Source organism: Pinus tabuliformis, chromosome Q, assembly GCF_031772625.1.
Source record: "Pinus tabuliformis cultivar Carrire ecotype Pingquan chromosome Q, CPIR1, whole genome shotgun sequence".
Classification (NCBI taxonomy): Eukaryota; Viridiplantae; Streptophyta; class Pinopsida; order Pinales; family Pinaceae; genus Pinus; species Pinus tabuliformis.
Window position 1 is genome coordinate 1,209,154,889 of NC_142296.1, and position 15,865 is coordinate 1,209,170,753.

The 15,865-nt window shown below is 35.8% G+C and overlaps 1 pseudogene; it reads right to left on the reverse strand.

Annotated features, from left to right (window-relative positions):
- Positions 1 to 216: 216 nt before the first annotated feature.
- LOC149224129 (AUGMIN subunit 2 pseudogene) lies at positions 217 to 770 on the reverse strand (annotated as a pseudogene).
- Positions 771 to 15,865: the final 15,095 nt, after the last annotated feature.

Consider the following 15,865-nt stretch of genomic DNA (forward strand, 5'->3'; position numbering starts at 1 on the left):
GGAAGCGCGCAGACCGTAGCCTTCATTAACACATCATTTAGATTTTTTTTAGTTGTAAAAAAAAAAAAAAAAAAAAAAAAAAAAACTAATTAAAAAACAACAAACCATATTGAAATCTGAGAATCCTAACTCACAACCGTCGGCAATAATGATGGATCTGAACATGTTATTGTCTTGAGCGTTGTCTTCATTTGTGCCCTTGATCCAGGAGGATCCCTACGCAACCGATACAATCAGAGAAAGCCAAGATCGGCTTCCAAAACAGATTTGGAAGTTTCTTCTTCCATAAAAAAGGTAGCCTGTAATTGTTGTAGTTAAGGCTCCATAATCATTGGCTTCTTTAAGCAACAACTCTAAAAATTGGCGCTGAAACTCTGCTTCAACTAGAAGGCAATCAAGTGAATAGGGCTGCTGAAGACGTGCTATGATTCGATCCTTATTTTGAATGACATCTTTCAGTATAGAAGTGGTCTTAGCAAGCTTTTGACATTTTTTTCCATTTCACTCACATGGGTGAGATGTGCCACACTGTTATCATCCTGTCGACCTTGTAGTTCTACTTGCGCAGATGTAAGGTCTCTCAAAACTCTTATCAAAGTATCACTTTTATCAGTAAGACCTGTCACATTACCCAAATTTTGCACATCTTCCTGTGGAACAGAGAAGCCAAGATCGGAAGCAATGGAGAGGGCGTCTGCCATGCCTCCCAGATGCCGCAACGGTTTCTTCCCCACCCATGTTGTGTCTCCACCTCCTGCTCCCATCGCCATCCCCCTCGAATTCCAATGTGAATACGCAGGATTTGTTTATACAATAGCCTTCGGAGGGAATCTAACCCGGCTGTTTGAGGCTGGCAACTATTTTGTTGCATGCAATCGCAATCACAATATTTGGTTGCACGCAATCGCAGTAGGAGGGAGGGTTGCACGTTATGGCTCAACAAGTACTTCACGGGACTATGGATGCAATGATATGTGAAGCAGAATCTGTGAACGATACCCCCCGTGGGGTGATTGGATCGCCGCCCATGATTTTCAGAAAGTTGATCAACAGCGCACAAGCAGCAGTGGGAGTCGGGGGTAGTGGAGTGTCTGGGTGTGGCTCTGGCAAGGGATGGAGCAATCTGTACGCAATGATCGACGTGGAGAGGGCGAGGGTGGGGCGTACACGTGTTATTGTCCAGAATGCCATGAATCCCAAGTGGAATGAGTCATTCCACATCTACTGTGCTCATGTGGCAAGCAATGGAGCCCATATGAGCTATTTTTTAATTGTTGTTTCTTTCTTTTTTTTTTGGTTTAATTATTTTGTTTTAATGTTGTTTTTATTTAATGTTTTGCATTTTTTTTAAATATCTAAAAAAAACAAAAAAAATGGTTAGTTTTTTTAAATATCTAAAAAATAAAAAAAATAAAATGGTTAGTTTATTTATTTATTTTTAATAATAATATGTATATATATGATACATATATTATTATTATTTTGTGGAAATTTTTATTTTTTAAATCTAAAATAAAAAAAAAAAAAAAAAAAAAACTAAATTTTATCTAAAAATTTAAAGATTTTTTTATCCTCATTCACAAAATTTTTTTATTGTCATGTCACAGCTTAATTTTTCAACAAGAGTATTTTTATTCGAACTAAATCAATGGATTATCTGATCTTCCTGATAGCACGAAGCACAGGAAGAGAGCATACTAATCGCTTGATTTGTTTTTATTTATGCAGGGGGGTTTTAAAAAGACTGAATTTAAAACTAGCTAAATACTAAAACATCAGAAAATTCAAACTTGAACTCCTTTGTGAAGATCCTGTTGTCACCAGGTTTCACAAATTATTTTTTTTAAAGAAAAATACTAGTACTGAATTAAATTCCTAATGCCTGATCCCTTAGCACCATCCCCGGCAACGGCGCCAAAATGTTGGGCAATTTATTTGCTTAAATTGCTTTCATTAAATTATCAATCAGGGAAACTCGTAAGCTTGTGACGGTGCCAGAAATATATATGCAGGAGTAGGCAACTAACTCTATGTCTAGCTAAATTATCTACGATTCAATATAATATGCAAGGGAAGAGGCTCCTAATTAAGGAGGTCCTGGTTGTCCTTCCCTATAGTATCATAGAGAAATCATTGATTACATAAAACCAAAAAACTTGAAATGAAGACAAGAGAATGAACTTTAATTGTTGTTCAGATTCAAAGAGAGAGAAAGACTAACTTAGTCTCTTGATTGTCCCCTCATATACTAATCCAAACTAAACTAAGATTCATTCATAAGCATAAGAAATGAAATGACTTGAAACATAAAAGCAAAAGAATGAATTTCAATTATCATACAAATCAAATGGAGAGAGAGCCTAACTTAGACCCTTGGTTATCCCCTCATATGATACTTGAAACATAAAAGCAAAAGAATGAATTTCAATTATCATGCAAATCAAATGGAAAGAGAGCCTAACTTAGACCCTTGGTTATCCCCTCATATGTTGATAAGATTTAAAACTCATTCATCAATCACAAACAAATCCTCAAACATCTAAGCAATTAAATGAAATAAGATCTAATATGAAATAAAATGTTTCTCTCATCCTTTTAGAGTGAGCTCAATTCTCTTAAGAACAAAGTGACAAATTATTCCATATACTACATTAAGGCAACTTATATCTAAAACTATAAAATGGAAATTTATGTAAAATAAAGCTTTATTCTATTCCATCATAAGTTGGATACATGCTCCAAGAGTCCTCTCTTTGGAATGGAGGAGGTACTCCTATTTATACAATGGGATGAGATAACAAACTCATAATGATGATCCACTAATCTCTCTTTAGTTCCATACATTTCTCAACCATCTAGACACATAACCCTATCCTCCATGATCTCCTCCATGAGGTCCATGATCTTCTCCATGATCTTTTCCATGAGGCTTATCTTATCAAATTCGAATTTGATCATTCAAGGCCACATAAAGATGCCCTGGAAGCTTCCTTTGTACCTACACATGTCAACAAACTCATTCTAATTGTTAGGTATAAGTATAAGCATATTATTTTCTAAAGTTTAACCATAAATCCACTTTAAAATGTTAAGAATTAATAAACTTTGGAAAAGCATAGTTATAACCCAATAATGAGGTAAATGTAATGATGTGGAGGTGACATGAAGGTAAAATGTGAAGGTATTGGTGAATAATGGAGTGAAAATAAGGACTATTTTGAAGCCCGACAGGCCATCAAGTGTCCCTCCTTCAGTATGGAAACACAACATTAGGAAGAAATAGGAGTAGCAGAAGATGAGGAATCAACAAGGTTAGGTAGAGTCATCCCAACTTGGTGGTCCTCTTGCAAGCACCTGAAATGCCCCTCGCCCGAAAATATGAACTTCAATATCAAGCGCTCTATTTTGAGCTTCTGGTGACATAAAATTGAAATTGAAGTCTTTAATTTGGAGCAGAGTACAGCCATTGAAACATCCTGACCGGGATCTCTCCTAGTTGTGCACTCGGCAAGGTTAAAAACAAATATGACTGTGCATTTGGAAAGGTTAAAAACAGATATGACGGGGGACTTTGTTGGGTTGTAAAATCGTAGTCTATATGATCTATATCTGGTGCTATAAAATTAAGCCGCGGATGGAGTATGCAATATCTAAAGCTATGGACCTATTTATTGGGAATTTGATCAATGGCTTATTCCATAACCATATAGACTAAAATATGCAATATTCTCTGGTTGAACAATCCTCAGAAACAGGTGATTGTTGGAAGGCCAATCCCAAACTCTGATAGAGCAAGCAGTATAAGGCCCCAGGTTCAGTCGGATGAAATAAACGCAATATAAGGACCCAGGTTCAGTCGGATGAAACAAAGTGAATTGAATTAGTCAGTAAGAAAAGCATATTGAGATACTATTTTATGTTTATTCACTTAATCATTTATAAGAAAAATTCAATTGCGAAGATTGGTCATTGTTTTCCTGCTAATTTTAAGTCTCACCTGTATGTCAAGAGGTAGTGTATAAAGTCCATTTAGTTTCTCTTCGCAATAGTATCTGTCATTTTCTTGATAGAGTATACTCCCAAACACTTGCAACAATAAAGGTAATATGTCGGAGGCCTCTAGAAACCCATCTACAAGGCGTACAAATTCTGGTGGGTTACATGGCTAAAAGGGCATGCCAACAGAAAAGATCTAAAGAGTTTGGCCGATCGATGCCCTTGAACTGATAAATTGACGAGTCTACAATTTTTGCAGTTCAAAGTACATTCTTGTCACGAGAAGTAATAAACACCTATGATTTATAAAAACATTGTAGGGGGCATAAGAAATCGACACAGAATAGGAAGAAGAGGAAGATGGATCGACGCAGAATAGGAAGAAGAGGAAGATGTATCGGCAGATGGGAATTGTGCCATTGGGATTTAGATGAACTGATAGACATAAATAATAACAGAAAATGGTGAGCGATCAAAGAGGGAGATCAATCATGGTGCAACCTTCGGAGGACACGACTAGATGAGTAGATTAAATGAGCCTGAAAGATTGTTTACATGATGGTTTACGTGAGCTTAGATCTTAGAGCGCATGTAAGGTGACACTTGGTATTCATGCGGCCGCATGGAGTCCAGCTGCAAGAACTTATATATATATATATATATATATATATATATATATATATATATATATATATAAGCCCTGAGTCGTGTCTAGATCCTCTCATTCGCTCAATTATTCCTCTTATGCAGGAAGCCCTGAATTCTTTTCCCATCTTCTTCCTCCTTCTGTGCACCCAATGTGAGTGCCTTTCACAGAGGTTGGTAGCAATGGAATTTCTTTGCCCATCTTCTTCCTCCGTTTGTGCAATGCGAGTGCCTTTCAGGGAGGTCAGTAGAAATGGATTCCAATTCATCTTCCTCAACCACCATGCACTCCAGTGAGTTGCACAAATTTTTGGTCAGGTACTCATCCATCCAAAATGTTTGAAAATAGTTTAAAATAGTGCTAATTGATTGATTAGTTGAACTACCTTGGATCCTCAGTACTCATCTATACAAAATGTTTTAAAATAGGTGAACCCAATGCTCCAATTATTGATTAGTTGAACTGCCTTGGCTCCTCGATGCTGGAATGATTCTGTGACGATTTTTTGGTTGACTAACTTCTATCACCTTAACTATAGACCTTTGCACAACTCCTGATGCCTTTGGCACAACCATACTTCTGAACATTTAAACGACGTCTTCAAAGAATTTATTTTTCTATTCTTTTTATTTTCTTTTCACATTGAACCTCGGTGCTCCAGTATCTACCTTCTTAATCTGAACTGATTCAAGGTTATTAATATGTGTTATGATCCTTAAATTGATTAACTACCATAGAAATTTTACAAAACGCATTGCCTCTGTTTTTCTATTTCTATTCGATCTATTGTCGCTAGCCCTTCTGAGAAATTGCTAGACTTTCAGTAATGTTGAAAGAGTGAAAAAGACTAGGTTTACCAGCGAATTCATGGGAGAAATACGTTCCGCTACTAAAATGCCTCGAACCAAGTCATGACTTATTATTTTGTTTTTGTAGTTTTGCTATTACCCAAATTGATTCTGATAAGTTAGTCTAAAATATAATACATGTTTGAGGTAGCATTCTACACCTTTAGAACAAATGTTTGGGAGTATCTGCGATGGAAGGGGCATGCCGCCTATCGAGCCCAAGAATATATAATCCATCCTCTATTTTATGGGTTATGAGGCCCCAAAATGGAGGGTGAAATCCCTTCCACGATGCAGGAGAATATTCAGAGTTATCTCAGAGAGGGAGCCTAAAACAATGAATAAAATGGATAAGATTTTTCCTTGTTCTCCAATAGGGTATCTCGTAATCAATCTTGCTTTCTTTTCTTTTTCTAGGAAACTGAAAACACATGCTATAGCGAGTGGATGAAGAGGTATTTTTGGCATAACTCCACACTCATACATTGATGAAGTGGATTAGGTATCAAAATCAATAGAAGCACACTGATTCTAGTCAAGAAGTTGAGAGATTCTAGCCATAGCTTCCATTTCCTATATTTGAAAGAGGACAAGGCTTTCAAAGAGAAGAAATACGACCCAAGACCACTTTAGAATTGCCTTCGACCTCCAGGTAAGCGAGTGCTTATAGGTCCTCTTCCTTTCACCTCTATCGTGCTTGTCGTGAGTGCTTATCTAAAAGCGGGTCGATCTCATCTCCGTCGTTATTGCATAGGCTTTGTGATTGACAAGGTAGTCTAACTACCATAATGTTGATACTTAGAAAGAGTGGCTCTAGGATCTGTTTCCTTTGTTGAGTATCCTTTTGTAGACAAGCCCGTGATATTTCTCTTTTCTAGTTCCATAACTGAGATCTCTTTCTGTCCCTTTTGCCAAACCGTATTTAGACTGACTGACTGATTTTTCACTTGAGATTTATGGGCTCCATCTTTACTGTTGACATTAAACCAAAGATACCATGTTGTCAGTTGTAGTATTCTAGGTTTACGACAAACCCAAATGACCAGATGATATCAATCTATTTTCACACTGAATTTATAAACTTTCAAAAATGACAATATCTAATTTTTAACACTTCTCAATTTAAGAGAAATACACATTACATTGATATTGTGCACTTGGGATGAGCTATGACTCATGAGGTATATAAATAATGTAGAAGGATACCCTAAACCTACTAATCTATTCAAGAGAAGTGAGGAAAGATTAAAATAAAAATCATAGCAAATTAACTGTAAAATCAAAGTTTGTTCAAGATGGCCATCTGGACTATGAATACTCCTGCATCACTTAGAATATATAACTAATATCACCCTGTTTTGGATTGACTGTTTCTCCCAAAAAATGGAGTTATGGCCTGTCCAAAATCGGCTTTTTGCAGACTCCTAAATATTACAGTACATTCCACAATAGCAGAGAATAATAATAGAGATTCATAAAGCTTTAACTGCAATCTATTTTTAACTATTTTATGCATATGGTAATTTGTTCAGAATGGAGAAAGTTGATATGAGTAGCAAGTATGGCCTGGCAAAAATTGTGGGTACCATTGTGTGTGTTAGTGGTGCAACATCCAACTATCACTTTAGATACTATAACAACTCTACCCCTATCCAACTTAGGGGATGGAAAACCCTACCTCGTCATCATGGTGACATCATTGCAACCCTTCTACTACCAATGTCACTACCTCTATGTATAATGGGTTACATTTTAGGTATTCACCAAGAAATATTTTAGGGCAAAATTTAGTCAAATGCGTATTTTTTAAAACATTTTTTGAAAAAACAGGGTAGAGTGAAAGTATGACAAATCATGTGCAGATTGGATATTGTTTTGATTATAGGCTCCAGTGGTGAGGAAATATCGAGCTCAATTGTCATTAACAGCAATCATGTTATTGCAAGGAATAATGTTGTCCATTTATATGGCTTTAGTCGTTGAGAGAAAGGCCTCTGCTTGGAGGATAAAATGGGACATTGATCTTTTGAGCATGATCTACTCTATCAGAGTGTAACCAGTGTCTTGCTTAAACATAATTTCCATCTTCTAGAACCTAGTTGATACTCAAGGTTGTAAAGTGATGTGTTTGGCATGGTTGTAGGGAATATTATGCTCCAGTTTTGCCTTGTTTTTACAAATGTATTATATCAGTGTAAGGGGACTAGTGTTTGTTGCAATGTTTGGTCCAACATCAACAATATTGGTTGTTTATCAATTTTTGAATTTTGATATGGTTTATCTAGATTTTTGTTCACAACCTTATTCTTGTGTAGTTTGTTGGGAACGATTTTGATAATTGCAGGACTTTACACACTGTTGTGGGGCAAATAAAAAGATGATACCTTGGGAAATGATGGATCTAACAACTCACACTGCAACATTCACATAAGGAAACCATTATTAGAAGACCATGCCACACCTCTGGAGATCACCCATTTGACTCCATCATAGAAGTTGAGATCAACAACATCGCTAGAGTACACACATTTGACTACAACACAAAAGTTGAGATTAAGTGAAATTCAACAAATATTCATGTACAATTTTTCTCTGTAAAGGCAGGTTTTGTCAAAATTATTGGGTATCACATCAGTTCTCGACAATTGCATTTGCGTCTGAAATTGTGCTGAGATATTTTAGGTTTATAACATGTGACTTTTCCACCAAGGAGGGTCTTATCATAAGACAGTCACACCATTGTTTTGTAGCATTCTGCCCACTGGTACTAGCACCTTCAGTTAACATTGAAGAAGACATCAAAAATCTTGTGACTAGATTATCTCCTATTGTATTATGTGGAGCAGAAAGAACCGATACGATGTTTGTTGGTACCATTCCATTACCATATTTTTCTTCTAGAAACACCATCATTTGTCTACCTTTTTCCTCCATAGACCCCTTATATCCATCGAAATTGATTAATTAATAGCATTATAGTTGTTAGTTTGCATTAAAGTTAATTTATAAATTTTTATGTTAGAAATTAAGAATTTTCAATAAAGAGATTACAGGAAGTCATAACAGCCTGTAAATGGTTTATCATCTGACACGTGGCATGACAGGCAAGCCAAGAATGGATAGGAACGAGACCTGGAATGTACATGCATGGTCTACAGCGAATCAAAAGCTCCTGGTTATGTGGTCAACGTTGGTCAAACCCCAGCCTTTTGGTTACAAAGGCAGTAAAAGCCATGGTTTCCCAAACCGATTTCGTTTTGTTTTTTTTTGGAAATTGGTTTAGATTAGAAATGACCAAAAAATCATTCCATTGTAAAAGCAGAAACATCTGCCTAATGAATGTACATTCGATTCAGATAGGGACAGGCAGATAAAGACTGCGTATTGTTTTGTTTCAAGGATAATTTACAGTTACGATTATTATCTCTGTGCATCATTTGAGAACAAAACTCTTGTATGTGATTGCAATCTTCAGCACTTAATTATAGTCACGGTTTTACTCCAGCAGTGTTTATGCGTTAATACTCTCGTTGCTTGAGTTTACTTCAGTGTACCATTGAAACGTGGACGGGCCCTGCGTGGATTGGTATACTGTTAATTTCATTTCCTTAGAAGTTTTTGAATTTGAACAGAACGCATAGTGTTTAGTGTTATTTCCATGTTTATGACTTTGTCGATTTGATTAGAAATTCTCACAAATGGTATTTATGGTGATAGCTTGAATATTTTATCGTTAGATCATTGAACCATATCTTGTAAGAGATTTGATCCATCGTTATATTTTAAAGCATCTCCATAGACTCTGTTTTCATGCATTTAAACTTTAGTGTGCTTTTGATTTTTCATGAATGCTTAAGTGTTAACTAGACAGAGCTTTTGTGCATAGCATCCTTGTAAGAGGATTAAAATATCAGTCTAGCAATACGTTGTATCCTTAGGACAGTTAGATAAGTTAGGTGATCTGAGTGTTAAGGTGAGAGGAAACATATCTTAACCTTCTATAAAGGAGTATTGTAGCCTATGACACTAAACACTTAGTTAGGAATCCTTTATGTCTATAGACTTTAGACACATGCCTCGAAGTTTACTTACCCTTGTTGATGATAAATCTAGTCTAATCTAGCACCCTAGATTGGCCACTACAATTTGGCACCACTGCCGGGGAGGCGTAGTTAGAGGATTTCGAGAAAAAAAAATAAAAATAAAAAATAAACAAAAACACAACATAGATTTGATTGTCACTTTAGAAGTCATGTTTGCTTATGCCTAGATCTAGAGATAATAGAGGTAGATTCACAAAAACCCCCCATCCCAAAACTAACCTACCACCAGGAGCAGACTCTTTAGGAAAAGTTGAACACACAACACCAACTGGGAAAGTTACCATACAAACATTAGAGGATAAACAGAAATCAAGGCAAAGACTTACACTTATTGAGAGACAAATCCTATTGGCACACGAATCACAGAAGAAACATCTCCCTGAATCCTCTATAAAAAGAGAAAGTAGCACAGTAACTCAACAATCTTTCCTTGAACTTCTCTTTGAAACAAGTAATACTGAACAAGGAATTGAATCAACAGAGGAATCTATCAAAATCGGTGAGGAAGGAGATGGATCATCAAGAAGACCCACTCCTGAAAGTCAAGAGGAAGAGTCAACCTTTAAATTTCCTATTCAAGAACCAGAAGAAGATGACGAAATAAAAATGAAAAACATACCTTCATCTGTGCTACCAAACTTTTATGGCATGGCTTCAGAAGACCCAGATTCATTCTTGTTTGAGTTTGACATAGTATGTCGAACATATGGTTACACAGATGATGCCCATAGGCTTAGACTCTTCCCAGCAACATTAAAAGCATCAGCATTAAAATGGTTCATGGGACTTGGTGAGCATGCAATAACTGATTGGGATGGCATGAGAAGAATATTCCTAAAGAAATACCAACCTTATTGTAGATCGAAAGATTCTAAAGATGATATCTTTAGGATGAATCAACAAGAGGATGAAAATCTAGAGGAGTACTTGGAACGATTTGCTTACAATTTACAAAAATCAAAACATCGATCCATGACTCTTGATCTCATTCGAAAAATATTTTTGAAGGGCATTCGAGAGGAATACTTAGATGATCTTAATTTGATAGGCAAAGGTGATATTTCCACTTTACCTTTTGAAGAAATTGCTGAGTTATGTGAAAAGTATTCTAGGAGCAAAGCCAAAATTGGAAAAAGAACCATATCATCCAAAGCCACAAAATCTGCTTCAGCAAGTGTCACAAGAGCTGAAATAGGAAATTTGTTAGAGGAATTCAAAACAGATCTATTAATTACCTTAGGAACTCAAATTGACACTCTCAAAGCTAAGAAAAGACAAGAAGAGGAAGATCAAATGATGGTTGTCTTTTGTCCAAAATGCCGGAAGAAACATGCCTTAAAATACTACCCATTAGAAAACATTCAAGTTTGTGCCTTTTGTACTGAAAATCATGATATATTTCATTGCTCTAAAGTCAAGATTTTGCAGAATTGTAATGTGGCAGCTAACACAGATATGGAGAATGTGTATTTCATGGGTGCAAAGAGACCATGGCAGCCAAGACCTCCACCTCAAGGTATGTTCCCAAACCATAATTTACAATTTCCTGCACATGATTAGATGTATGCTCAGAATTCATGGAATGTACCCATGCCATGGCAGCACCAAAGTTACCCACAACAACAATGGAGACCATCTCAGCAGTACTCTCAACAATATCAACCATACCCTCAACCATACCAACCATATTCACAGCCATATCAACAATACCATCAGCCATATTCGCCATATCCTCAATCATATCAGCAAAATCCTCAGCAGCAAGTTGTTTACCCACATCAACTCCAACCCACTCAACAAGCATTGCCTGCTCCTCCACCAATAAATCCATCACAATTACAACTTCCATCTAACCAACAACCTCCTAGACCTACTCAACTCCCTGCTCAATCTGTACCAAATCCGAATAACAGAGCAGAGAGACCAGCCTATAATGTAGATGAGGGACCATCATATCCCACTTTACCTTTACAAAATATCAATCTGAGGTCTGGAAAGGTACTTCACAAAGAATCTCCAACAGCTGATAAACAAGAAGAAAACGCAGAAAATGAAAATGAAACTCCAACTCAAAAGAAACAAAATGATGACATCAAAAATAAACAAATGCAACCGTTGCATCCACCACCTTTTCCAGATAGATTGGTCCAAGCAAAATTTCCCATCTCTGTACCACAGTTTGATGTTTTAGATGAGCTAAAGAATGTCTATATAAAAATTCCACTATTGCAAGCCATAAAATACATTCCCATATATACTAAAGCAATCAAAGAACTGTGCCTTAAGAAGCCTGCTAGGAAAAGAATCGATCCACAAACTATTCATGTTATTGGACATTTAACTGGCCTTATGACAAACACCATTTCGATGGAAAAGTATGTTGATCCTGGTATTCCCAGAGTCACTATAATCATTAACAACATACATATTCCAAACACCTTAATTGACCTTGGGGCTGCAATAAATGTGATGACTCTTGAAACAATGAAAACATTGCAGCTCACAAACTTGCAGCACACAACAATTGTTCTAGAACTAGCTAACAGGTCTAAAGTGATTCCTGAAGGGATTTTGGAGGATATAATTGTTTCACTGGACTCTTGGGAGTATCTAGTGGACTTTTTAGTTCTTCAGCCAAAATCTAATTTAGGAGGACACCCCATCATCCTTGGTAGACCTTGGTTAGCAACTGTTGATGCATTCATAGGATGTAGATCGAGTAATATGATCATTTCACGAGGAACTGAAAGAAAACAACTCACTCTTTACCCATCAGCACAATCACCAACAGTAGCACACAATTTATGGCTTGACGATAAATACAATGACAAGGAAGAAGTTCAATATGTTTTCAGCATTAGTCAAATCTATGATTTTCAAGAACATAACAATGATGATTTGCTAGAATTGTTCCTTTCTCAACCAGATATTTCCGAAGAATTAAGAAATGACCAATACCATGCTGCAGATGAACTTTTGGCACAGAATTTTCAGGAAAACCATTCCATCTTTGTAAACAACATTTCAGAACATTTTTCCCATTCAATCTATCACAAACACACAGAGTAAGACCATAGAGATTAGTCCAGGAAAAACTTTGAATATTAGCAGTCACCTAGACTCATCTCAGGAGGAAAAATTGATTCAATTATTGAGAAAATATCAGAACGCATTTGCTTGGGACTACACCGATATGCACGGAATCCACCCTGAAACATGCACTCACCATATTTATACGGATAGTAATATCAAACCAGTGAGGCAACCGCAGAGAATAATGAATCCCATGCTTCAGGATATTGTTAGAGATGAATTACAAAAACTATTGAAAGTCAACTTTATTTATCCTATCTCTGATAATCAGTGGGTATCCCCATTGGTAGTAGTGCCCAAGAAAAATGGCAAGTGGTGAATTTGTGTTGATTACTGACAATTGAACAAAGCAACCCTCAAAGATTATTTCCCACTACCATTTATCGACCAAGTGCTAGACACATTAGCTGGGAAATCATCATTCTCTTTTCTTGATGGTTTCAATGGCTATAACCAGATCAGGATAGCCTTAGAGGACCAGGACAAAACCACTTTTACTTGTCCCTGGGGCACTTATGCTTATAATGTTTTTCCATTTGGACTTTGCAATGCTCCAGCTACATTTCAGAGAGCTGTATTAGCTATTTTTGCTGATTTAGTTCGTGATTGTGTTGAAGTTTACATGGATGATTTTTCAGTGTATGGTGATTCATTTGAGCATGCATTAACAAATCTTGAAAAAGTTTTGAAGAGATGTATTGAAGCTAATCTGTCCCTGAGCAATGAAAAGTGTTTTATGATGTTAAATGAAGGGATAGTATTAGGACACTATATTTCTTCTCACAGCATTAAAGTTGATCCATAAAAAATCCAGATCATTGTCGATTTGCCAATACCAAAGACTCAAAAAGAGGTAAGAAGTTTTCTTGGGTATGCAAGCTATTACAGAAGGTTTGTTGAGCATTTTAGTAGAATAGCTTTACCTTTGTTTAAGCTTCTAGCCAAAGATGCACCTTTCAACTGGAATGATAATTGTCAGCAAGCATTTGAAACACTCAAAGGAAAGTTATCAACCACACCAGTCTTAAAGGACCTAACTGGAACCTACCATTTCACATCTTTACAGATGCATCTAATACTGCAGTAGGTGCCTCATTAGGCCAAAAAGAGGAGTCTTGTCATTATGCCATCTATTTCATTAGCAAAAATCTAACACCTGCAGAATTAAACTACACAGTCATATAAAAATAAATGCTTGCAGTCATACATGTTGTGAATAAATTCCGACATTATATAACTGGTTATGAGGTTTTTGTACATACTGACCATTCTGCCATTAAGAATTTAATGAATAAACCAGTAACTAGTGGCAGAGTTACCAGATGGTTGTTATTGTTATAGGAATTTAACATCATAGTGTTAGATAGACCAGGTAAGGAGAATCAGGTGGCAGATTTTCTTTCTAGACTGCAAAATCAAGGTGAGGTTGTTCCGGTTGAAGATTCTTTTCCATATGAAAACTTATTTGCAATTTCAATAGTGAATCCTTGGTATGCTGACTTGGCCAATTATTTGTCCACAGGAAGAACACCTCCATACTTTACTCCAAAGGAAAAGAAGAGGCTAGTCAAACAAAGTGCTAGATACTCATGGGTTAATGGAGATTTATTTTACACTGGTTATGATATGATTATTAGACGATGTAAGAAATGATGAAATAATTGATATTTTAAAATCTTGCCATGATGAACTGTGTGGTGGGCATTTTGCAGCTAAACGAACAGCATTCAAGATTATTAGTCTTGGATACTACTGGCCATCTATTTTTAAGGATTCCAAGAAGTACGTGAAGAGTTGTGATAGCTGTCAAAGAATGGGTAGGCCAACAGCTACAGATGAGATGCCACTTCAGCCTCAAGTACACCTAGAGCCATTTGAAAAATGGGCTCTAGATTTCATAGGACCCATTAATCCAACTTCCAATGGTAAGAAGTACATCCTAGTATGTACTGATTACGTGACAAAATGGGTTGAAGCCAAAGCACTAGTCCGGGCAACTGAACAAACAGTGGTAAACTTCCTTTTTGAAGAAATTTTTGTAAGGTATGGAGTACCAAGGGAGATAGTAACAGATCAAGGTACTCAGTTTACTTCAAAGTTAGTTAAGGACATCACAGAAAAATATCAAATCAAGCACAGAAGAAGTACACCTTACCATCCACAGGCCAATGGCCAGGTGGAATCCACAAATAAAACATTGGAAGGAATTATCACTAAGACCGTAGCAATGAACAGAAAGAATTGGGAAGAGAAGCTCAAAGATGCACTCTGGGCTTATAGAATCACGTGGAAGAATACTACAAGATTTACACCATATCAGTTGGTGTATGGCAAAGAGGTAATGCTTCCTATTGAGTTTCAAATACATACTTATAAGATGGCTGCAGATTTGGGAATTGATCTTAATGAAGCACAACAAGAAAGGATTCAGCAATTGAACCAACTGGATGAAATGAGGCAGCAAGTAGAGGAGACAACACTCCTCATGCAAAAACAAAGGAAGCAGTGGCATGATGCACATATCAAAAAGAAACAGTTCAAAGAAGGAGACTGGGCTTTACTCTTTGACTCTAAATTCAGAGATCATAAAGCCAAATTTACCACACATTGGTGTTAAAGAGGGAGTCCATACAGGCTGATAGAATTTTTTATTTTGAGGAAAAACCTGTGAACAGATTTGAAACCAACGTTTCGGACTAGCTTAGTGAGTCCATCATCAGGGCAATGAGATTTGTTTTTGAGAAGAGAAAGCGTAAAAATTACGGAGCTTATTAGTAATTATTTGAAAAATATTATTGTTGTCTTCATTAGTAGTCGGCTTATGAATGGTATTTTAATTAATACTTATTTAATTTATTTATTTAGATAGCTATTTATTATATTTATTAATATTTATTTATTTAGTTATAACCTTTATTATATTATTCTTTATTTATATATATATATAATTTATTATTTAAATTTCAAATAAAATAACTCTATTATCTATTTATTATTATTTTTATTATTATTATTATCATTATAATTTATTTATTTATTTTTATTTATAATAATTATAATTTATTTATTTATTTTTATTTATTTATTATAAATAAATAAAATAATTTAATAAATACTTATTTATTTAGATAGGTATTTATTTTATTTATTATATATTATTATTGTTAATTTATTTGGTT